The sequence below is a fragment of the Prunus dulcis genome, chromosome 3 (assembly GCF_902201215.1).
Source record: "Prunus dulcis chromosome 3, ALMONDv2, whole genome shotgun sequence".
NCBI classification, from domain to species: Eukaryota; Viridiplantae; Streptophyta; class Magnoliopsida; order Rosales; family Rosaceae; genus Prunus; species Prunus dulcis.
Genome location: NC_047652.1, coordinates 9,560,320 through 9,586,333, shown reverse-complemented (window position 1 = coordinate 9,586,333; position 26,014 = coordinate 9,560,320). Strand labels below are relative to the sequence as shown.

General features: G+C 38.4%; 1 pseudogene; it reads right to left on the bottom strand.

Moving 5' to 3' along the window:
• Nucleotides 1-396: 396 nt before the first annotated feature.
• Nucleotides 397-2,017, bottom strand: LOC117621502 (annotated as a pseudogene).
• Between the last annotated feature and the right edge of the window lie 23,997 nt (nucleotides 2,018-26,014).

The following is a 26,014-nucleotide window of genomic DNA, read 5'->3' as shown; positions in this document are numbered from 1 at the left end:
TTTGAAAATTCGTAGGAAACCACGCTTCAATTGTTTGTTAACTATTTATTTTTAAATTAACTCTCAAAAATTAATTGGAATTAGTATGAAATCTGTTTCTCATTCATGGCCGTATGTCTTATTGGTCCATCATACATTTGGGCTTCTCCTTTTTCTTTTTGGGGCATCAAATTATTATTTTTTTAAATTTTACTAATGAGGTGATGAGTTTTAAAACTTCTTCCACGTCATTAAGAAACACTATTAGACTGAGAGGTACTGCGTACCATTTTTATTTCTTAAGAACTAAATTATAAACTTTAAAGATTACAGAGAAGAAGGAAACATCCAAACTTAGATAATATATGCATATACACATCCAAATTTAACATACAATTAAAAGAGTGATGCTTTTTTTCAGGGGTAAACTTCGATAAGAGACCTTAGGCCCAATGTATGTGTAATCTTATAGTGAGAGAATCCAGCAGTCAGAAAGAGCTTTTCCCACTCTGCTTCACTACGCTCTTTGCCACTGAGGTCGACCATCATCAACATATCCCACATGAGCTGAGTTTCAATTGATTTTTTATCCATCTTCGTATTATCTGCAGACACATTTATGTCCAGGATGATAACCTTTCCTCCTTCATTTTTGCTAAGAATTGCTTCTCTACTCTTCTTTAATATCTTCACGCTTTCCTCATCACTCCAATCATGCAGAATCCACTGATCATTGAAGCCATACATTAATTAATGGTTACTTACTTTAACGTAAGCCTTGAATTTGTACTCATAACCACATCAGTGCATAGAATTAGTGTATGGTACCTGCTTTTAATATACTTTGTGCATGCACCGATTGACATGTCACCGTTACTATTCATTTATGAATAGTAAGATTTGTTAAAATTTCAGGGGGACGGACCCGCAGACCACTATTAGAAACATTGATATTACCCCCAAATTAACCACCAACATAGTCCAAGTTTCTAATGTGTTACTTTACATTCTTCAACAAGATTGTCTTTTCATTTTGAGTTTTATTATTAAACTCCATAAAATCCTTAAATACACAACTCGAATTGAAAGCCAAGCAAAACAAGGACAAGTTTAGAAAATTTTGCAAAGGTAAGGGTGAGATGTGTTTACTAACAAGAAGGTAATAATTAATTAGGAAATTAAGGAATAATAAAAATGAGAGAAATAATTGTGTTTACTATCTTCTCAAACATGTCTCCTCCAACAAAATCCAGATTGTGAGTCCCTTGCAAGTTTGCGACAACATGTGGTTGCAATTAATGTTGGGGAAGGCCTTGGCCATGGTTCCTGTGCCACCTCCAACATCAACCAAGGAATTCAAACCATCAAAAACTCCTTCACACTCTTCAACTACTGCCCTTGCTATCAGCTGAGAGTCAGCCTCCATTGCTTCATTAAACAAGCTACCAAACTTTGGTTGCTGAGCAGCCAAACCCCAAAAAGGCCTTCCATGTGCCATCTCAAATGGGGAAGCTGGATGATCATGATTTCCATGATTGTTCATCTGGCACTAAGTGCCCATTAGATGAAATGGATCTGTCACTACTGGATCAAGAATCATAAGTAAAAATTGTGTGGTGCTTAATGGAGCTTCCTTGAGGAGAAGCCTGGAAGCTGGTGTTAGGCTATACACCACAACAGCTTTTTCCTCCGCTTCATCATCAAGATCCTGATGAACAATATTCTCATTGTTGTTATTATTGTTTGGAAGAAGTGGTAGCTGAACTTGCTGGTCTTGTGCAAAAAAATTGGAGTGGACGAGTATTCGCATGAGGCGTGCGATGAAATGAGCTTTCGACGGGTGGACATTGAGGCCGGAAATGAGATTGGAAAGGGATATGGGTTGGCCATGGTTGTGAATCACATCTGGGATGCCTAATTGAACTGCACACTTTAATGACATGGAGTTTATGAACTGGAAGATATGATTCCACACATGAGCTTGAGCTTGAAGAAGCTCATGGCTAGTAGCACTAACTTTATCATTATTCAAACTCATTTATCTAAGTGTGTATGTTTATATGTGTAGCTCAAGAACACCGATGGCTCTTATTTTAAGTCTTCTATACTGGGGATCTGCTTATATAGTCGTTGCCGACCCGACACAATCCACATCCCAATTATTTAAGTAAAGGGTTATTTGTAGCAATGGTCCCTCAATTATACTCGGAGTTACATTTTGGTCACTCAACTCCAAAAATAGTTACAGAGGTCACTCAATTAGGTGTTGTGTTGCACCATTAGTCCCTACCATTAGAGAGACTTGACGGTAAGGACTAATGGTACAACACAACACCTAATTGAGTGACCTCTTTGTAACTATTTTTGGAGTTGAGTGACCAAAACGTAACTCCGAGTATAGTTGAGGGACCATTGCTACAAATAACCCTTTTTTTTTTTTTTGTTATTTCATTTTTATAAATATTTAGAATGAATTTCCAAGTTTACCCATGGATTTAACGGAAAAATAGACAGACTTGACGAAAGGGACTAGTAATTCAACACCATACATAATTGGGGACCTCTGTAGCTATTTTTAAAATTGAGTAACCAAAATGTAATTATGGGTATAATTCCAAGGACCATTGCTACAATTAATCCTTGAGTAAATAATACTAGAAGGGGCCGTACGTATATGCTAATATGCTATGCATGCGTAGAAGGAAGTTACTGTTGATTGAACTTTGAAGTGGGAGAGAGAAATTGACAAAGTGAAGTTTCATCTAATTATTATGTATATGTAATATTATATATAATATGTTTTCCTCCTTCAATAATAATTATATTCTCTCCTCTATCCATCTTCTTTCCCAAATTTGGAAGCAGGAAGAACTCAAATATTCAGAGATATTAATCTAAGTTCTCTTCTAACCCTTTTCATTCATTTTAAATATATATCATCACTTTTCAATCAAAGTAAGCAAAACACCCAACTCCCATTGCAGCCAAAAAAGAACCAAACTCCATGGCACCACACCAAGAAGGTTTAAGAAGCATCAAATTATAGAAATTTCTAGAAATTGAGGAACCAAAAGAACTCTTACAATTGATCCAAAGCTAATAGTTAACAGTTTGTTGGCTTAATGACAGAGATAGTGGAGAAATACTCAAAACATGTGGTTGTTGCACTCTAAAGTTTGAATTGAGGAATACGCAAAGCCATGTAAGGTCCAATAGTACTATTAAGTTTTCAAGTCATAATTATCCAGATATTTAGTTTAAAGTTTAAGAACAGATAGTAATCCAAAAGGATGAAGGACAGGTAGTGGGGTAGGCTAAAGTTTGAGTTTCTACTCCAAAATTAATTGACAATAAATGAAGTAGCCTAACTCTTTATAAATCCATGTAAGGTCCTAAATTTTCGATATAAAAAAATACTGAACATTTTTAACATAACTATCATTCAAAATGGTTTTATCCAATGGCTAATCAAGTGGGTTATAGTTTGTGTCAAAAAGTCTCTTAATTCTGACCCTACAATATGCAGCATCTACAATGGCTTTTTCCGTGATGGGAGATGCAACTGCACCTCCTTGCGCCTTAATAGGTCTGTCAGTGATTGTGTATGTAGTAACTGTTGAAGAATACACGAGTCCCACATCGGAAACTTAACAAAATAGAAAGTCCCATATAATAAATGGTTCCACTCCTAATAATATCGAGACCTTTTGTATAAAACCCCACACTTGCTAAACAGATGGTTAAGTTGGGGACAATATCGATATTGCTACTGGTGGGCCAAGAGTCCGTCCCTCTGAAATCTTAACATGGTATCAGAGCTTAAGTTGGTTGACTGGACCCGATTAAACCAAATCAAACAAAAACCCCAAATTGAATCAAAATCAAACAAATGACAGCTGCTGATAGAGATTTGAAGACAGGCCCCCCGCAGTCCACTCACGTAGCATTCACAAGGGCAGAGCCAAAAGATGTTTCGTCCAGAAAAAAAGTCATCCAAACATATAGTATAAAAAGTAGGAATTATAAAATTCAGACAAGACTGCACAATCATGTAATCGTTTTTTCGGTAAAAAGTGGTTCTTAAAATATATATTCAGAATGAAAAACGTTATCATATCAATGTGATATAAAGGATTGCAAGTAGCTAGTGCATGCAAAACACACTAAAAACATGCACTACTGGCATATGAGGCATGTGGGATCTTGTTACTCCCACATGCCAAACACACTAAATCAAGTATCAAGTGTGTGATGGTCTCTTGTTACTCCCAGCACAACTTCAACATGCGATATTTATGAAAGATATTTGAAATTTCTCTTGCACAACTAGAAAGCACTATATCGGATGATGATTTGTGAGCATAGCAAGGTACTATGTCGGATGAATGATTTGTGAGCATGGAATTAATAATCACTACTACAAAAATTGAAATAGACGACGGGAATCTACCGTTGTCTTGAATGACACCATAGAAACCTATATTTGAGACAATAGGGTTTTGATCATTGGCACTAGCAACTTGCATAGTATGTGCAAGTAAATAAACTCCACTATTTTGGATAGTTTGCACATCATCTTGTGACTTGGTGTTAAATTTAACACCATTAATAAGATAGCTCCTATATGATGGTACTGCCATGCTTGGACCAGCTGCTAGCCACCTCAAATTTTCTGATACGCCATTATTCTCTTCCCCACCTGCAAATTAATCATATATCTTAATTCAATCTAACAAAGAAAGAAGAAAACTAAAAGTTCTATATATGTTATTCAATAACATATACCTTAAAGTGTAGCCATTGAATGAAAGTGCTATTGTGTTTATCTTGCAGCCACTTTGTTCTCTTTCTAAATTTTGGATAAGTGGTCTTGATAAACATCATATGTTTCCTACTTTGACACAAAAAAATCAAGCATTACGGTCCCTTACATATAAGATAAACATAAGGAATAATATTTAAAATGGCTACTTAAAGAATAAAACTAATACTCGATTTACAGTAGGACTTCCTCCGTATTCTTCAAGACATATAAATGTGCCTAGTTCAACAGATCCCGATCAACTAAGCTCACTGTGCAACCTGATAATGGCTTTGAAACTCCCATCTTCTGGCTTGATGGCAGTCCAACTATACTAACATAAGATAAATGCTCGGTGCAAAACTCTCCAACTATATTAACATCAGATATATACCGCTCAACAATGCAACCATCATTCTCACCAACACTTCCCCCATTTTTCGAGCCCCATTTGTAATTAATACCTTCAACCTTTTCTAGTACTTCTTCTCCAGTTAATCGCTCTGGACGTGTGCCATATTCAGGTTTCCCATAAAAAGCTGCACGCTGTCTCTGATATGGATGATTGATTGGTAACCATTTTTTATGCCCGGTGTAACAAGTTTTGTGGCCATTTTTCAACCTATAACTAGGTGTATCATCACCTCATATTGGACAAGCCTTATATCCTTTAACGGCACAACCAGATAAGTTCCCATAGGCAGGAAAATCATTAATTGTCCACAGTAATACACCTCTGAGTGTAAAGTATTCTCCTATGTATGCATCATACACTCCTCTAATCCCATCCCATAGAGATTTTAAATCATCAATCAAAGGCTCTAAGTAGACATTTATATCATTTTCAGGTTGTTTAGGATCAGAAATCAATAAGGTCAACATCATGAACTTCCGTTTCATGCATAGCCATGGTAGGAGATTATATGTAACTAAGATAACTGGCCAACAACTGTATCTGCTACTTAAAGAACTGTGGGGATTAAATCCATCAGATGAGAGAGCCAATCTCAAGTTTCTCGGCTCTTTACCAAACTCAGGCCATTTATCGTCAACAAGTTTCCAAGACGGGGGATCCGCTGGATGAGACATATGACCGTCAATTGATTTTCAATCAGCATGCCAAGTCAAACTCTTAGTTGTCTTACGTGATTGAAACATCCTTTTAAACCTTGGAATTAGAGGAAAATACCACACCACCTTCGCTGGCACACCTTCATTCAAAATTGAATCTTTGTCTTCCTTCCACCTTGAGATACCACAAGTAGGATAATTAGTTGAACCTTCATAATCCTTCCTGTACAAGATGCAGTCATTGGGGCATGAGTGGATTTTCTCATAACTCATCCCCAAAGCAGACAAAATCTTTTTTGCCTTGTACATAGAGGAAGGTAGTGTATTTCCTTCTGGAAGCAAATCTCCTTGAAGTATCAATAATTCTGTAAAACAAACATCACGCAACTCATGTTTTGCTTTCAAATTATATAACTTCACCAAAGCCAACAACTTTGTGTAGTTACTACACCCAGGGTACAAGGGTTGATCTCCATCCCCAATCACATTGGCAAACTCATAAAGATCATATCCAATGTCACCTAAATCATTATCATCCATCCCTAATTCTTCAGAAACAAAACTGAACCTACTTTGCTCATCTTCTTCCATATTTCTACTAGCATTAGTAGTCCATTCCCAAGGTTCTCCGTGTCATGTCCAAATCTTATAGCTTTGGTCAATTCCATTAAAGTATAAGTGGTCCCTTATAATTCCAACCTCAAACAATTGAATATTCCCACATTTAACACATGGACAATGAATATTAAGGGTGGGCATCGGGACCGGAAAACCGGAATATCGAACCAGTGAAAAAAATCGATTGACAAAAAAAGTCAATAAACTGGACCGAACGGTTCTAACCGGTTATGGTACTAGTTTTACACCCCACCGCACCAGACCAGTCATATATATATTTTTTTATTTTTACAAATTTTAAAAATCTAATGCCATATTTTAAATTTTATAATCACTATTTTTCCAAGTTCAACTTCAAAAAGTTTATAAATGTATGAATTGGATTATTTGTTAATTTTTAAACCAAAAAAATAAGTTTTTTATTATAATTTTTTTATAAATTTTTTTTTGAAAAAGTTAAAAAATTAAAAAATTAAAAATCCAGTTCAAAACTAGAACCAGTCATAACCGAACCGGCGGTTTTTGAAATATTTTTTGCCTAAATCGGACCAAACCGGACCGGTTAAATAATACCGGTTTCAATTCCGATTTGAGGTGAGAACCGAACCACGCCCACCACTAATGAATATGAGTTGTATTTCCAAGATTTTCTACAATAAAATTCAAAAATCCTTCCACCCTAACTCATATGTCTTCGATCTTCTATCCGCATGCATCCATGACTTATCCATCTCACACACTATAAAATCACATATATAATAAAGTGAAAAAACCAACAATAAAACACCACTATATTCACATAGTAGAGAACAAATTGAAAAGAATAAAATAAAATCAGACAACGGTATTTACAAAATAATCGTCGTGTTACAGCAATTCAGACGATAGTTATTGGACCAAACTGTCGTCTGTACGCTACCCAAAACCAGAAATTTGTATTGCTTTTTAAAGAACAATGTTCTTGTTCATGTAGAATAGAGACCACGGTTATTGGAGATACCGTCGTCTTTAGGCTACCTAAACCCAGAATTTAATGAACAAGTTCTGGTTAGGTTCTTTCTCGGAGGTTGTGGTAAATCTCATCTTCTTCACAGGATTGCTTTGAACAGATTGGCTTCATTCATTTGAACCTTTGAAACTTCAAGGTCCTTACTTTGACCTTTTGATACTTGAGCCTCCTTAATTTGAGATTTCGAAACCATGTTTAGACAGAAATTAAACCTACAAGTGAAACAACGACAGTTCATTAAAAAGAACGGTGTACTTTTCAAAAGAAGACGTCGGTAGGAAAACACAATCGTTGTTCTATTAATTTAGAACTACGGTTGTAAACCACCGTCATCGTATGTGAACTTAAACGACGTCAACAAGAAAAACCGTCATCTTAAATAGAGGTGGTACAGACAAAACCGTTCAATTCCCTCTCTCCCATGATCATTTTGTATGGCAATAAGACGACGATGTTTTATTGTTTATGTCGTATTAATTATCACACCACGATGGTTATTAACTACCGTCGTGCTATTTGTAATGGCATGGATTTAATTACTGCCGTGGTGTGACCACTAATACGATGTAAACAAGACAAGATCGTCAGTCAGACCATTTCACCGCGCTATTCCTCACTTCACTTGAGGCCATGACCTAGGTGTGAGAGGCTAGAGGAGTAGAGCTTTGAAAGCGCAGAGGGGCCTCAGCATCATCCTTGAACAAATTGACCATCTCCTTCGGCACAGGACCAAACCAGTGAGGGCCCAGAACAAGGGTGTTCTCGAACAGATGGAGGACGTTTTCGTCCAGATTCTTTTAGGCAAATGGATGAAGTTTGCTTCAAACCTCAATAGCATGATTATCCACGCCTATCCCAATAATGTAGGCAGAAGGAAGAACAGAGGAGGAAGCTTTGGCACGGGTGTTTGGGGAAGACATTTTCTCAACCTCAGACAAAAATAGAGAAGGCTTAGAAGATAATTAAAGAAGAACATGGGGTTTGAAGAGAAATTAGAAGTTGAAGCAGAGTTAGGTTTTGATGAACAGTAATAGAGGTTCGAGAACTTTTTATAAACTGAGAAAGAAGATCATGACAAGAGTGGGAAGAAAGGAGTTTCGCTCAGATTTAATTAGTTGTTAGAACCCACTCCCCCATAAAGTCTAGTTGAATAGGCAGACATGGGCTAGTACAACGGAAAGAAATGGCGCGCATCATTAAATTAGCCAATCATTAAGTCTGAAACCGTTTTCAAAACGATTCAGACTTAGGGGGCATTGTTTGGGTCAAAATTCTGCACACCAGCCCATTTTTGTCGAGAGGCCCATGACACTGGAAAAGTCCAGACCTTTTTGAGCAGATTACAAATATGGCCACGATCTGGAAAGAAGAAAATACCATTATTAACAATTAAAAAACTGATGCACACAGTTTTGGATGAAAGCCCAGCTTCTGAGAAAATCTCACCACTTGGTCTCTATCCCAAAAAGGCAAAAACAACATATCTTTTTCTCAAAGAAGCCCCCAAGTGACTTCCTGACATTGAAAAGTCAAAATTTTCAACTATCACAGAGGAGTTGATAGGAAGTTAATGAAGACGTGTCTTACAGGAGGACTTCTCAATTTTTTGTAGCCAAAGGAAGAAGATCAAAATCCTATTTTATATACAGGGAAACTCTGCAGCAAAGTAGGTGGCCTTTCCTAGAGATAAGCAGACTACGTTTTCAAGAGATAAGTAGGGAGCAAGGGAGTTGTTCTACATGAAAAGCAAACTGACCATCATGGCAGATTGTGTTCTTTCTCTTTACAAAGAACAAACAGGGAACAAAGAAGTGTTGGTTTTTCTTTCAAAAAAAGCAAGGAAAAGACCTCCATGAAAGCTGATTATTGATGGCCCTTCTCTGCCAAAATAGTAGCTTTCTTCTTTTCTAACATTGAAAAAAAGAAAAGATCTTTTTTAAGATTTGCCGCCCATTATTAAAAATTAAAGATCCTCACTCCAGCATTTCCTATAAATATGAGAAGAGGTGAACAGATCAAAGGACAGCCAAAAAATCAATCAAGACAAAAACTCTCAAAGTCAAACTGACAAACTCAAAATGATCAATTGATCTCAAAAGCCTTCAAACACTGGAGCGACCAAAGCTCATTGAGCCACAAGAAACAAGTCAGCTAGAGTTCGAAACTCTGATTTCAGTTCAGTTCAGAGAAATAGTTTTACAAAGCGAAATTTCTTTCGTTACAAATTTGGTTTAGCACAAGCCAAGTCAAGCAGAGTCTGGGTTCTCAGAACATGAAAACCTCAACAAATTTATGGCAGGCCCTGATCAAGCAGAACAGATACTATAGTGCAGCTCCAGCTTAGTGATTGTCAAATCCAGCCACTCCTGCCCCTTTCAGATTAAAGAGGTTCCAATTCTGCCCTTGCAAAAAGCCTTCAGGGCTTGAAATTGATTAAAGCTCTACCAAACTCAAACGTTGGTATCGATTTCCAGCTGAAATCCATCAGTTGAAGGTGTTGACGACTCAATCCTGCATAGACACATCAAATCCAGTCCGGATCATAAAGCAGCTACCCAAGCAGAAATTGACGTCCAACGCTCTGTTGTCTTTTCTGGAGTTGGCTTTTTCTCTTTCTGAGTCTTGTAATAGGCAGTTCTGGCTAAACAGTTTACTTTCTTTTCATATATTCTGGCCAGAACTACCAATTTTGTACTGTGAAAAATTGTGAAGTCCTCACCAGTCTAAGGCAAGAAAAGAACTTACTTTGGAGATATTCCTCACCCAAATTCACAATTGCTTGTTTAAAAGTGAGTAACTTGGGGCGTAAGTTATCTATTTTTTAGAAGTCTGCGAGGGTTTTGAACTGCTAGCAGTGGCATGCTCACACACAAAAGAAAGTTGACTTGTTGATCACCAATGGTTGTCAAGCCAATGGGGAACTTTACCCTACCATCTCATGATTAAAATCAAAATGGGTGAACACTAATCATTTAATCTCACCATAGCCAAAAAGTGACTGGAACTTGCCAGAAACATTAGCCGAAAACCGGCCAAACTTTAAGCGATAAATAGAGTTCCAAAACTCAAAAGTCGATCTTATTTAATCCAACCATCAGCTAGAACACATTGAGAGGATGAGAAAGCATACCTATATCGACAGAAAAATGGTGGCCGAAATGTAACGACCCAGAAATGGTGTTTGTTCTTTATTTGCAGTTTGACAAGAAAAAAGAACTAGCTGAGTATACACAAGAACATATTGACGAAGTCAGGTTGGAATGGGCAGAATTTGTGAACAAGCAATTACAGAACACAAAGTGATATAATTTATTTTAAAAAATGTTTAGGTTTATTTTCATTTATTGATAATGTATATAAATATATTTTGGGTAATTAATTGAACAATCATAAAAAAAAATCAAATGAAATACATTTTTGTTTCTAGTTTTTTTTTTTTTGGGGTATAAGATATTTATGTCGTTAAATGAAATAAAATAAAAATAACTCATAAAAATTTAAATTAATTCCCAAAAACTGACATCTCATTCTTATTTACACGTCTCATGTCTATAAACAACTGCCGTCTTATTATAGCGGGAAAGAAAACATCGACGGCATTTCTCAAAAACGTCATGTAAGGTTGCTATACACGACGGTTAATATATAAAACTGAAATCTACGAAAAAATTTGTATAGATATACTACGTCCGTTAGTACAACAGAAAGGACGTGTTAAAGACATACAACGTCGTTACAGGTTAAAATGTGACGTTGTATATCTAAACAACGTCGTCATCAACATAATAATCAACGGTGTAAATTCTACCCACATCGGTTATTCAAAAAAAGAGGACATTGTAACGTACTAACCACAGCGGTGAGTACTTTGCGACGTCTAATGTGTTATAGGACAACATCATGTGTTATTTAACGTCATTGTAAACGGATGCAACGTCGGTTATGTACATTTGTCATTTAATTTTTGTATGACTTTTATATTTTATTCCTAATATTCATAATAATTTCAAAACAAATTTCATAAAATAAACTGACAACTACCATGCACTCATTGAAAGATTTTATCTCCCCTAAATCTTTAAAAATTTTAATTTTAAAAATATTTTTAATTGTATTTAATTACTAATATTCATAATATATTTTTAAAAAATCCGAAAAATAAACCGACAAATTCTATGCACTCATTGAGACAATATCTCCCCCCTACATGCCTCAAATTTTAATTTTCGATTTCAAAATTAGAAGTGATAACAAAAGTCAAAAAGATTTCAAGACAAAGCAAAATAGTCATTATACTTTCCATAACATAACCCTAAGACAAAGCAGAATAGTCATTGTACTTTCCATAACATAACCCTAAGGTTTATGTGATCCATTGGTGGTCATAAAATTCAAAATTATTTAATATGGATTTTAGCCTATTAATATAGAAGGCATTCACTAGTACGATTTAGTATTTGCGCGACGAAAGTTTGCGCGACGAACGATATTTTGTCGCGCAAAAAACACTATTGCGACGAAAAAAAATTCCGGCGCGCAAACAACAGAAACTAGCGTGACAAACAAATTCGTCGCGCAAACAATCTATGCGCGACATAAATTCATTTCGTCGTGCAAAGGTAATGGATAAAAACCCGGTTTATTTTGTTGGCGCCAAAATCTTGCGCGACGACAAAAATCGTCGCGCATGACAATATTGCGCGACAATTATAAACATTCGTCGCGTAAAGATGGACAGAAAATTGGCTCCTTTTTTTTGGCGGTAAAAAAACTTGCGCGACGAGAGTTTTCGTCTCAAAAGACAACTTAGCGCGACGAAAAAATGTACCGTCGCGTAAGAAAACGAGGGATACTTATTTTTGGCACCAAAATGAAGGGTGGATAATTTTTTTTTTGCGCGACGGATTTATCTTCGTCGCGAAAAGTTTAATGCCAGTGCGATCTTGCACGACGAAATTAACCATTTGCGCGACGGAATTTAAACCTTGCGCGACGAAAGTTTGTGCGACGGATAATATTTTTCGTCGCGCAAAAAAGCAGATGTCGGCACGTATTTGCGCGACGGAAATGTTGTTTTGTGCGACGGAAAAGTGCCCTTTTGCGACGGCATTTTGCGCGACGAATTCAGTTATTCGTCGCGCAAAGTCCTTCTTCTTCATATTAGTATCTGCCATTGCAGAGGCAGAATGCAGAAATTGCATTCTGCCTCTCTCTCACTCCCCCTGCCGCTGCTCTGTTGTGAATTCAGTACGTTCATTGGGTATGTATTTTTTGTCGTTAGTTTAAATGTATTAATGTAAATTCGTACTAACGCTATTAATTTTGTTCTCGTTAGGGATATATGTGATTAGTGATTAGTGGAGAACGATTGAGAAGGTATGTTATTGTAAAAGTTTGTTTGTTATGTTTGTAATTTTTTTGTGAAGTTATATGTGTATAATGTTGTGAAATTGTGCGTGACGTAGCACAATGTGTTGTGATGTACGAAGTTAATTGAAATTAACTTCGTACTTTTATTTTTATGTTTAGTAACACGTAGTTTCCCGTTCGAGATTAGTTGGATTTCGTGCATGGATGCGTAAGGCATGACTGCGGTCCAATTAATTCTTGAATTGTCCCATTATTTGGACAGTTTGGTAATGCATAGTGTTGTCACATAATCTTCGGCTACAGGATTAGGTTTCGATTGTGGAGATTTCGGTGTCATCTCACGTTCTTCTACGTAGGTATTTATACCTATGCCCACTTCAAGAACTGTGTCGGCCGTGGAAATCTAATCTCATGTAGCCGTAGGTTACGTGACAGGACTATGCATTCCCTATAGGGCCCTTACCGGAGGCATAAGGTGACATTATAACTTCGTATGAAGTTGTTGTGATTGTTGTGTCGTGATTGTGGTTTCAGGAATTATGAGCAGAAGGTGGATACAGAACCCGAATAGATGCGCAGACGAATACTTGGATGGAATCGAGGATTTTATTGAGTTTGCACGTAGACACAACCCGGGTGCAACTAGAATCCGTTGTCCTTGTAGGAGGTGTAACAACACGTTGTGGGAGACAATTGAAAATGTTGGATTTCATTTAGTAAGGAATGGAATGATTGAAACATATAGCATTTGGAATCTTCACGGCGAACAAGTAGACCATGCTTCGTCTTCAAATGCCCCAAGAGTGGACAATGTTGAACCTATTGTGGATCCTAATGATCAAGTCATGGGTATTATACAGGATGCTTTTCCATTCGCATCGACCAACATCAATCAGGAAGGGGAAGATGACGTGCCTACACCAATAGACAGTGCGGAGTTTGAACAGTATGAAAAACTGTTAAAAAATGCCAACCAAGAGTTATACCCGGGGTGCGAGAGCTTTTCCGTTCTCACTGCCATTGTGGAGCTAATGCACGGAAAAATAAAGTATCGTATGTCGAACTTGTGTTTCGATTACTTTTTTGGGGTTTTCAAGAGAATGCTTCCGACGGACAATTGTTTGCCGAAAGATCATAAACATGCACAGAAGGTGTTGCATGGTCTTGGATTGGGTTATGAAAAAATCCACGCTTGCAAAAACAATTGCATGTTATTCTACAAAGAGCATGAAACGTTGGATACATGCCCTATATGCAATGAGTCGAGGTTCAAAATGACATCCCAGAATAGAACGACTAAGATACCACAAAAAGTCATGCGTTATCTGCCCCTTAAACCTAGGTTGCAGCGATTGTATATGTCGACGCATACTGCCACAGACATGAGATGGCATAAGGAAAAACGGGTAGACGATGATGTGATGCGGCATCCTGCAGATGGGGAGGCATGGAAAGAGTTCGATCGAACGTTCCCCGAGTTTGCTGCTGATCCCCGAAATGTTAGATTGGGACTTGCCACTGACGGATTCAATCCGTATGGGGTTCTAAACCAACACCACAGCACTTGGCCGATTTTCGCATTCCCATATAATTTGCCGCCTTGGAAATGCATGAAAAAAGAATACATGATGATGACTGTTTTGATAACTGAGGATCCTGGCAGGTCAATTGATGTGTACTTAAGGCCTCTGGTTGATGAGCTGAAGGATTTATGGACAAACGGTGTTCGCACGTACGATAAATCAACTGGGAGGATGTTCACTTTGCGGGCAGCAGTTATGTGGACTGTGAATGATTTTCCAGCATATGCAATGGTTTCTGGGTGGAGCACAAAGGGTTATATGGCATGTCCTGTATGCAAGGAAGATGTAACTTCTGGTTGGCACGCAGGAAAAGTTTGTTACCTTGGTCATCGGAGATGGTTGCCATGGGACCACGAGTGGCGGGAAAAAGATAAAGAGTTCGACGGGAACACAGAGCGTCGCCTCAGACCTAGAGAATGGTCCGGTGATGAGATCTTGGAACAGCTGAACCGTTTGGATTTTGCTCCGTTCGGGAAAACAGTTAGTCGGACTAGACCTTCTACCCATTTGAACTGGACGCACAAGCCTATGTTTTTTGAGCTCCCATATTGGTCGAAACTGAAATTGAGGCACAATCTAGATGTGATGCATGTTGAGAAAAATGTATTCGACACATTGGTGGGCACGATTCTAGATATCGAGGGGAAGACGAAGGACACGATCAAAGCTCGTCTTGATTTGGAAAGAATGGGCATACGAAGGGGTTTATGGATGAATAGGGACAGTGATAAAGCTAGAAGGGATCTTGCATTCTTTTCTATGAAACCGAATGACAAAAAAGAGTTTCTAAAGTTTGTATCGTCTGTCAAATTTCCCGATGGGTATGCTTCTAATATCGCACGTTGCGTGAATGTCGATGGGGGTAAATTTACTGGACTTAAGAGCCATGACTGCCATGTGTTTATGCAACGCCTACTTCCTGTGGGTATTCGACACCTACTGCCGGAAGATGTGGTGAAGCCAATCATCTTGTTATCCAGATTTTTTTCCCAACTGACGGCAAAAACATTGCGAAGGACAGACATGTTTCAGTTGCGCCATGACATTGTCCAAGTCCTATGCAAGTTTGAGATGATATTTCCTCCAGCTTTCTTCACAAGTATGATGCACGTGATGGTTCACTTGCCAGAAGAGGCATTGCTTGCTGGTCCTGTCAACTATCGCTGGATGTATCCAATAGAAAGGTATATAATCCTTTTCGTTTGTGTATGCATCATTATCACAGGCTTGCTAATTTGTATCATATCTTTTTATTTTGACAGGCTTCTCGGAGAGCTGAAAAAAAGTGTACGCAACAGGGCGAAGCCCGAAGGATCAATTATAGAGGCTTGGGTTCAATATGAGTCGCTTACTTTCTGTGGAATGTATTTAAAAGATGTGGAGACGGCTTTCAATCGTCCTCAGCGTAATAACGACGGAGGTATGAGAAAGGAAAAACTTTCTGTTTTTGCCCAAAGCGCACGGCCCTTTGGAGATCCTGGACGAGGAGAGTCGTTTTCTAGAAATGACATGGAAGTAGCGCATTGGTTCGTACTGAACAATTGTGATGAGATAATGGCATACTTAGATGAGCATGAAGAGATGATGAAGCGAGAACATCCATCACATTTAGTTGCCCAGAAACAACGTGAATTATTTCCACAATGGTTTTTGGAATCTGTAAGTTATAAGTGTTTTGTATTTGACAAATATAAATTGTAGTATTTAATTTTATCAGACTAACATGTGAATGGTTTTCTATTATATTAGGTGAATAAGTTGAAATCATCGAATTCCCCCACTTACAGTGATGAGTTATATAACTTGGCCTTCGGCCCGATTCGAGCTGAATTGTTTTCGGGTTGTTATATTAACGGTGTTAAATTTTTGGGGGCTGCACGAGATGACAAGTTGTGTACGCAAAACAGCGGTGTCCATGTCCCAGGTGGAGGCGAAAGTACAAACATTGATTTCTATGGCAAACTCACAAATGTCGTTCAATTGCTTTACAAAGATCGATACCAAGTGATCATGTTTAAGTGTCGATGGTTTGATAGCAACCCAAATAGGCGGGGAAGTGTTAAAATCGACCATGGCTTACTATCTGTGAACATTAACAGAACTTGGTATGATGACGACCCTTACATTTTGGCGAACATGGCAACACAAATTGTGTATCTAGATGACCCTAAAGCCGGGAGCAGTTGGAAAGTTGTTCAGAAGATGGATCATAGGAACGTGTATGCTATACCAGAACTAGACCTAACTGACAACGACGTCGACAATGTGGCTGACCAACGTTTAGAATCATCAATGGAAAATGATGCGGAAACACTTCGAGATACACATGTTATACAAGAACCGTTTCAAATCCAAGGAGTGTCTTCAATTGAAATACCGATTCAGTCAATTACAATTGACCTCGGGGATCTTCCAAGATTCGATGTTGCAGTGGGCATGAGCAGCGAAGATGATGTAGTTATAGTAGACGAGGAGGAGGAGGATTGGGAGACCGAAAGTGATGATAGCGGCGATAACGAAAGTTATTATAGTTCAGATGATGAATAATAAAATTTGTTCTAATTTTATTATGTTAGTGTACAGACTTTGTGTAATACAAATGTTTGAATATATATAGTACAAATATCCAAACCTTATATATGTGGACAACTGAAACTTTATTCAAATAAATTTAGTTATAAAACATTGGTAAATCAATATATCCAAACCCTTTTAATAATCATTTTTAATTTTTGTTTTTGACAAAACACATTTATAAAATGAAAATGATACAAAATTTGTTATAAAACATTGATCAATAAATATATCCAAACATTTTTATACAAAGTTTGAAAACTATTGACAATAAACATTTTTCAAAACTTAAAACCCTTGCGCGACGAAGTGGACCTCGTCGTGCTATGTTTGCGCGACGAAGGAAACCTCGTCGTGCAAAGTTTGCGCGACCCAAAATACACTAGTCGCGTGAAGTTAAATAATTGCGCGACAAAGTGTCTTCCGTCACGCGCGAAAGTTTGCGCGACGATAAACATATGTTCGTCGCGCAAATATATATTATTTTATAATATATATTATATATACACATATATATTTGAAATTGACGATCGAGTTAGAGTATTGTATTCATATAGGGTCATGGAGTGTAGGTGTAAAAATTCATCAAAATCGGAGTTAAAATAACCGTTAAATCATGAGTTATCATTTATAACCGTTCAAAAGTTTTGTCCCGTTACTTGATCTCTGAATGTTTTTTTTTTCGATTTTTGGGGTCTAAGATCTCGAAGTACAAATAAACGAGTTTGACGGCTGGATTGCTGAAACTACTTTCGTAGAATGCGTTTGCCATAGCAACCATATATTCACAAACAATAAATAGTTTACTTATACGTTCGTTAAATATAACATAACATTATGTCATATCACCCTAGTGTAAACATCTGAAATTGAAGATCAAATTGACTAATTGTATTCATATAGGGTAAAGAAAAGTAGCTGCAAAAAATTATACAAATCAGAGCTAAAATAACCGTTAAATCATGAATTTTCATTTACAACCGTCGACAAGTTTCGTCCTGTTACTTGATCTCTTAATGTTTGTTTTTTTCGATTTTTGGCATATACGATCTCGAAGTGTAAAAAAACAAGTTTGCCGGTTGGATCATGAAAACTAGTTTCGGGTTTAGGGTTTCTACGGTTTAGGGTTTAGGGTTTAGGGTTTAGGGTACAGGGTTTGCGCGACGAACAAACGTGTTTGGTCGCACAAAGACTACTGGAACAGTCTTGCGCGACGAGTGAATGAGCAATTTAATTACTCTCTTCTTTTTTTGTTGGTCAAGTCAAATAATTACACTTTAAGTCCAAGTAAATTGGTCACCCTCACCACCAAATCACATAGAAACAGAACAGAACCCCTGTTTTTCTAGCTGGGAGTGAACTGGGAAGACAAATGAAAGAAATATATTCAGAAACTACAGATTTTTGCCCTGAACTTTAAAACACAACTTAGAGCTTTCAAACACATCACAAAGCTTTTGAACTTCAAGTCTTCAACCATGACTTCTCTTCGCAGAGAAATTGGTAACCCTACCAAAAGATTCTCCTCTTCCACTCCCCATTTCTTAATGATGATTCCAAAGGGTACTTCTGGAGACATGAAACTTGTAAGCAGCTCTCTCTCTCTCTCTCTCTCTCTCTCTCTCTCTCTCTCTCTCTCTCTCTCTCTCTCAAACTGTAGTTTACTTTGCTCTCTGTATATATAATTTAGTTGAAGGAACCTGGTAATGCTCAAAGCTTCCAATTTGCATAAGAATCATTACTGATGATTGAGTCCATTCTCCATTGGGTTGTTTTATTTCAAGTTTACCCTTTAATAATTTATTATAAAATAAATGGCAATCTTTTTCTATGCGTTTGATAAATGTTTGGTGCAGTGGTATTTTCTGTAATAGTGCTCACTCACACTTATGACTACACATATTTATGCATTCATCACAAGCTCTTTTATCTCAAGACATAAAAATAGAACCGCTGTTTTTCTATCTGAAAGAGAACTGGGAATACAAATTAACAAAAAAGATTCAGAAACAGTAGCTTTGTTTGTTCCATAAACTTTGAAACACTTCTTCGTCACGCAATACCAGCCAGAACTTTCACATTTCACTCTTCCTCCTTGGAAACTTAGTGGAAATTTTTTTCCGAGGTCTTGCGCGACGAAGAGCGTGAAATGCGTCGCGCCATACCAGACAGAACTTTCACGTTTCACCTCTTCCTGCTTGGACACTTAGCGGAAATTTTTTTTTGCGAGGTTTTACGCGACGAAGAGAGAGAAATTCGTCGCACCATAACAGCCAGAACTTTAACATTTCACTCTCTTCCTCCTTGGATAGTTAGCGGAAATTTTTGTTGCGAGGTTTTGCGCGACGCCGTACGTATACGTCGCGCAATCTCAGCTAGCCCTTTCTCGTTGGACAGTTAGCATGCCATTTTTTTTGCGAGTTTTTGCGCGAAGATCATGTTATCCGTCCGGCAAAAATTACATGGCGCGACGACGTAACGTCAAGCGTAGCGCAACTTTTCAATTTCTCCCGCTAAACCCTAGGACCCAAATTCAGGATATTGGCAACATTGCGCGACGACGTTGCTTTAGTGCGTCGCGCAAGAATTCAATCTCGCCCGCTAAACCCTAAATCCCAAATTTTGGCGGACTGACAACATTGCGCGACGAAATATATATTTATGCGTTGCGCAAGAATTCAATCTCGCCCGCTAAACTCTAAATCCCAAATTTTGGCAGACTGCCAACATTGCGCTACGAAATGGACATTTGTGCGTCGAGCAAAAACTACCCTTCACCAAATTTTGGCGGATGAATGACATTGCGCGACGGAAAACACATATTTTTGTCGCGCAATAGCCATTTAAAATTTCTTGCGCGACGGAAAACGAATAAAATTTCAGAAACCACGCGATGCCCTCCTTCTTCCCCAGATTTCTGAAATTTTTAACTCATGCCGTCTCTCTCCCCGCCGTCAGCTCAGCCTCCTACCCCGGTGGATTTGGATCGCGCCCGCGACATTGGTGTACCCCGGAGCTCCCCCGCCGTTGCCGTCGAGCCAGCCGCTGCGATTTCTTCGGTTTTCACCGATTCTGCTCCGCCTTGTTCTCCCTCCTCCGGCGACCAATTCCGACACCTGAGGTATGGTTTCTATCCTATTTTTCATGCTTTAGCTGATGGTTGGGTAGGATTTCTGAATTTGTTGCACTAGGGCACTGAATTTGAAACCCTAAGTTTCGGCCGGATTTGGATTTTCAATTCCGGCCACTTCCGGCCATTTTTCGGGGTATGTCCGAGAACAAAAGTGGCTCCAATTGATGTTTTGAACCTAGGGTAGGAACCTTGGCCCTTAGTTTTAAGAATTTTCTGGCGATTGGTATCGCTTTGGACACCCGGCGCTGCGGCGCGTGGGGCGGCGCGTGGGTGACTGTAGCCACCTGAATTAGGTCCTAGTGCAATCCTGTAGTTGTCACGAGCGCATAGGTGTTTTCGGATTGGAATTTGGTTACCGTTTGCGTCTCGAATGGATTTTGCCTATTGTGCGATTTCCGGGGTTGTTATGTTCGGACCGTTGGATCAAACTCAAACTCACGTATGGTGTACCTTGTATTTCTTGGATCGTCTACGATTCGACGGATCGTGGATCGGAGTCCCGGATACTCCGAACTCGCAAACCCTAGGTCAATAATGTGAATAAAATTGTATGTGTTTTCAAATATTCGTATATTTTATTAATTTGTATGTGTATTAATGAAATTGTGCAGATGTCAGACCTGATTACACGTCGTAGGGCGGTGACGACCACGCAGAGTTCGGAGCCCCCGACTCAGCCGACATCTGCTGCCACTGCTCCAGCATCTCCTGCCACTGCGCCAGCACTGATGGACCACTTGGCAGTTGGACCTGCGGGGTCCCAGGCGCCTGCCTCATCAGCGTCATCAGTGGCGCAGCCTGTTAGCGCCAGGCGGCGTCATCGGCCCGCCAGCACCACCGACACCACATCCACTGATGCGTCGGGGTCACAGCCAGGTATAGCTTTCCTTTTTCTCCAGTTAATTTTATTTTTTATTTCTTGTTTTGTGTGTGTGTATGTGTGTGTGTGTGTGTGTATTTGATTGTTAAATTTGTTATTTATTTAACATTCATGTCATCTTTCTTTGCAGCCAAGAGGAACACCCGAGGGCCGTGTCGGCAGTTGAAGACGGCGAAGGTCACCCGGGTGACCAACAGTCGTATCAACATCGGATACGACGAGCGACATCGGGCTGCACCGACGGCGGAGTTGCATAGCTCCTTGGCCCACGACATTGGTCATGTCATTCGGAGCTATTGCCCGATGCAATGGAAGTCTTGGAAGGTGATGCCTGACGAGACCAAGAATGAGGTTCGCGGCCAGTTGTCGGTATGTAGGCCTTTTCATTCTTTTTCTTTCAAACGTTATATTTATATTATTTAAATGTATGTAATTAATTTATTGCAGACGAACTACAACTTGGAGAACCTTGATGAAGAGTCGTTGGCGTACGTCAACAGACTCTTCTCTGAGAGGTACAAGCAGTGGAAGAGCGACTTGCACCACCATTTTGAGGCGTTCGATGATCCGCAAGTCGCTCTTCAAGAGGGTTGCCCGAAAGAGCTTGAGGGGCGGGAGGATAATTGGGCGTGGCTCTGCACTCATTTTCAAGCGCCCGCTTTTGTGGTAATTTTTTATTTTTATTTTTATTTTCTTACTAATGTTTATTTACTTTTTTATATTTAATTTCAATTTCAACTAATACATTTTATTTTTTGTATAACAGAATAAAGCCAAAGTCAATAAGGGCAATAGGAAGAAGAAGACTCTTCTCCATCATTCGGGTTCCAGGCCCTTCTCCGATAGGATGGATGCCCGGCGTCCGGTAATAATAAAATAATTTTTATTTAAATTTTACTTTTTCATTATTCTTAATTTATTTTTCCGTTCTAATATTTTTCTTCTTTTGTTCAATTTAGGGGGGGTCCAAATTCCCAGAGATTGACGTATTTGGCGACGTTTATGTTCGACCTGGGAATGAATTGGCCGAGTCCCTTCATGTAAGTATTATTTAATTTTAATTCTTATGTTACGCATTCAACTTTAAAGGTTATTATATGAATGTTTGAATTTATATTTTATGTTATGCTAAACAGACGACGATGGTGGAGAGGAGCCAGTTGGTTCTTCAGGAGTCTGCCTCCCAACTTCATCCCGATACTCCGATCGAGTCTGTGGATCCTCCACAGGATGCTGGGTTTCAGATCTTGACGGAGACATTGGATCAGACTCTAGGGAGGAGACCGGGGACATATTGTCGAGGGATGGGGAATGCCAGGCGGAGGGAACCCAGACCCCGTTCATCAGCGCAGTCGAACAGTCAGGTCACTGCTTTGACAGCACAGGTGGCCACTCTTCAGAGCCAGATGTCGGTCATTCTGCAGTCCCTCGCACAATCCGGCATTCCAGTCCCACATTTTGATGTGCCGACCTCCGAACCCGTCCATCCCGAGCATCCCCACTAGATGCCGGCCCGGGTAGACCCCCAGACCTCTGAACCGCATGTGCCAGACGATAATGTAGATTTTGGAACATTATTCGATTAGTTTTTTTATTTTCGTAATTCTTTTTTAAATCTTTCTCTTGTAGCATACATTTATTTTATATAATAAATTTGTTATTTACATAAATTTTTTTATTATTAAAATTTCATTTTATTACCCAAAAAAAAAAAACCAAATTTATTTTTTTATAAAATAAAACAAAAGTAATATTATAATTATTTATTAATTATATATATGAAGTTTGCGCGACGAACTCTTTGTCGTCGCTCAAATTTATATATTCCGAAAAAATAAAATTTCATTTTTTTAAATAAGTATAATTATTTTTGCGCGACGAAAGATTTCGTCGCTAAAATGGATTTCCGCGACAACAGTGTTGCGTCGCGCAAAATTTGTGGGCACGTACTGCGCGACGCAATATACCGTCGCGCAAAATGTTACGCGCCAACTTCTTTTCGTCGCGCAATATGTGTACGACTTGCGCGACGATGAACCCTTGGTGCCGCAAATGTCTACGAGACGTCTTGCGCGACAAAAACTATTCCCCGTGCATTGTTGTGGCGACGAACTACGTTTCGTCGCGCGTAACTTTGTGCGACGAACAATTTTGTCGTCTCTGAACCATTTGTGTAACGAAGGATAAGCGTCGCACAAAATTGCGCGACGAGTGATAAAATCTGTCGCGCAAAGTCTTTCTTCACGACCTTTGCGCGACAGATTGCGCGCGATGATTTTTCTGTCGCACTTGTATTTGTGCGACTTCAATGTATTTTGCGCGACGAAATTATGTTCGTCGCGCAAAGTGTAAAATGTAGTAGTGATTGTTGTAAGGAGTCCGTAGCAATTTTCGGTTCATTTTTCTCATACCTGTGTATTTTTTTATATATAATTATTGTAAACTTTAGGGTTTAGGGTTTAGGGTTTAGGTTTTATTGAAATGACGCCAGGTTTCTCTCACTCTTTTTGGTCAATTACGCGCATTCAAATCCCAGGAAACACACACCAAATCTAATTATTTAATATTTTAGACATCGGTTTTTGTCTAGGCGATGTCAAAAAGCTTTACAACCGTGCCGAAGTACCGTAACCATCGTTGTAAATCTAAAATTAAACAACAACTGGGTTGTATTTACCGTCGTCTTTAATAAACGCAGTCCTTTAAGTACCAAATACAGTTGTTGGCCAGTTATCTTAGTTACATATAATCTCCCACCATGGCTATGCATGAAACGGAAGTTCATGATGTTGACCTTATCGATTTCTGGTCCTAAACAGCCTGGAAATGATATAGACTTCTACTTAGAGCCTTTGATTGATAATTTAAAATCTATGTAGGATGGGATTAGAGGAGTGTATGATGCATATATAGGAGAATACTTTACACTCAGAGGTGTATTACTGTGGACAGTTAATGATTTTCCTGCCTATGAGAACTTATCTGGTTGTGTCGTTAAAGGATATAAAACTTGTCCAATATGCGGCAAAGATACACCTAGTGACAAGTTGAAAAATGGCCACAAAATTTGTTACATTGGGCATAGAAAATGGTTACCAATCAATCATCCATATCGGAGGCAGCGTGCAGCTTTTAATAGGAAACTTGAATATGGCACGCCTCTTGAGCCATTAAATGGAGAAGAAGTGTTGCACATGGTTGAAAATATTAATTATCTATAAGGCTAGAAAAATAGGGGAAGTGTTGGTAAGAATGATGGTGCAGAGTTTGTTGGAAGAAAAAATCAAAATTCTTTGATCTCGAGTATTGGAAATACATTCATGTGAGGCTTGTCTTAGATGTTATGCATATTGAGAAGAATGTTTGCGATAGTATCATTGGTACATTGCTGGATATCCCTGCTTGCTTGCCTCTAGGGCCTTGGAATTTTTCAAGAGCAGAGAATAGAGCGGTTTGCAATTCTTTCTATGGTATGAAGGTCCCTGAAGTTATTGTTCAAATATAAAAAATCATGTATCTTTAAAAGATTCAAGACTTCTTGGACTTAAATATCATGATTGTCATACCTTGATGCAACAATTGCTCCCTGTGGCAATTCGTTCTATTTTGGAGAAGCCTGCAAGGTATGCAATAACTTTATTGTGCTTCTTCTTCAATGCTATATGTGCAAAGACGGTAGATGTTTCCAAGCTAGATAAGTTGGAAGAAGATGTAGTAGTTACTTTGTGTTTGCTTGAGAAGTACTTTCCCCCTTCATTCTTTGATATCATGGTTCATCTAATAGTACATCTTGTCAGAGAAGTTCGTCTATGTGGCCCAGTATATTTTATATGGATGTAGCCATTTGAAAGATATATGAAAGTGCTAAAAGGGTATGTTCAGAACCGTACTCGTCCGGAAGGTTGAATTGCTGAGCGGTATATAGCTGAAGAAGCTGTAGAGTTTTGCATTGAGCATTTATCTAATGTTAGTAGAGTTGGAGTGCCTTCAAGCCAGAAGATGGGAGTTTCGAAGCCATTATCAGGTTGCACGGTAAGCTTAGTTGATCGGGACTTGTTGAACCAGGCACATCTATATGTCTTGGAGAATATGGAGGAAGTCCTACCTTATATTGAGTACGTATGACTTTTATTTTTCATATGGAGCCATTTTAAATATTATTATTCCTTATGTTTATCTTATATACAAGGGACCATAATGCTTGATTTTTTCATGTCAATGTAGGGAATATATGATCCACATCAAGACCACTTATCCAAAATTTAGAAAGAGAACAAAATGGCTGCAAAATAAGCACAATAACACTTTCATTCAATGGCTCCACTTTAAGGTATATATATGTTATTGAATGACATGCATATTCAACTTTTAATTTTCTTCCATTCTATATGTTAGATTAATATGATTAATTTGATTAATTATAGCTCAACTTTTAATATGATTAACTTGATTAATTATAGCTCAACTTTTAAGATATATATGATTAATTTGCAGGTTCAAAGTGAACTTAATGGGGAAGAGCATAATGGCGTATCAGAAAATTTGAGGAGGCTAGCAGCATGGCAGTGCCATCATATAGGAGCTATCTTATTAATGGTGTTAAATTTAACACCAAGGCACAAGATGATGTGCAAACTGTCCAAAATAGTGGAGTTTATTTACTTGCACATACTATGCAAGTTGCTAGTGCCAAAGATAAAAACCATATCTCCAATATGGGGTTTTATGGTGTTATTCAAAAAATTTGGGACCTTGACTACCATAAGTTTAGAATCCCAGTCTTGAGGTGTGATTCGATAGATAAAACTTCAGGCCATATAGTCGACGAACTTGGATTTACCCTTGTAGATCTAAGTAAAATTGGACATAGGAATGACCAATTTGTTATGGCTTCTCAAGTCAAACAAGTATTTTATGTTAAAGACCCAATGCATCGTGGTTGGTCAGTAGTGTTATCAATGCCTAATAGAGAATATAATGATGTTATTGGTGATGA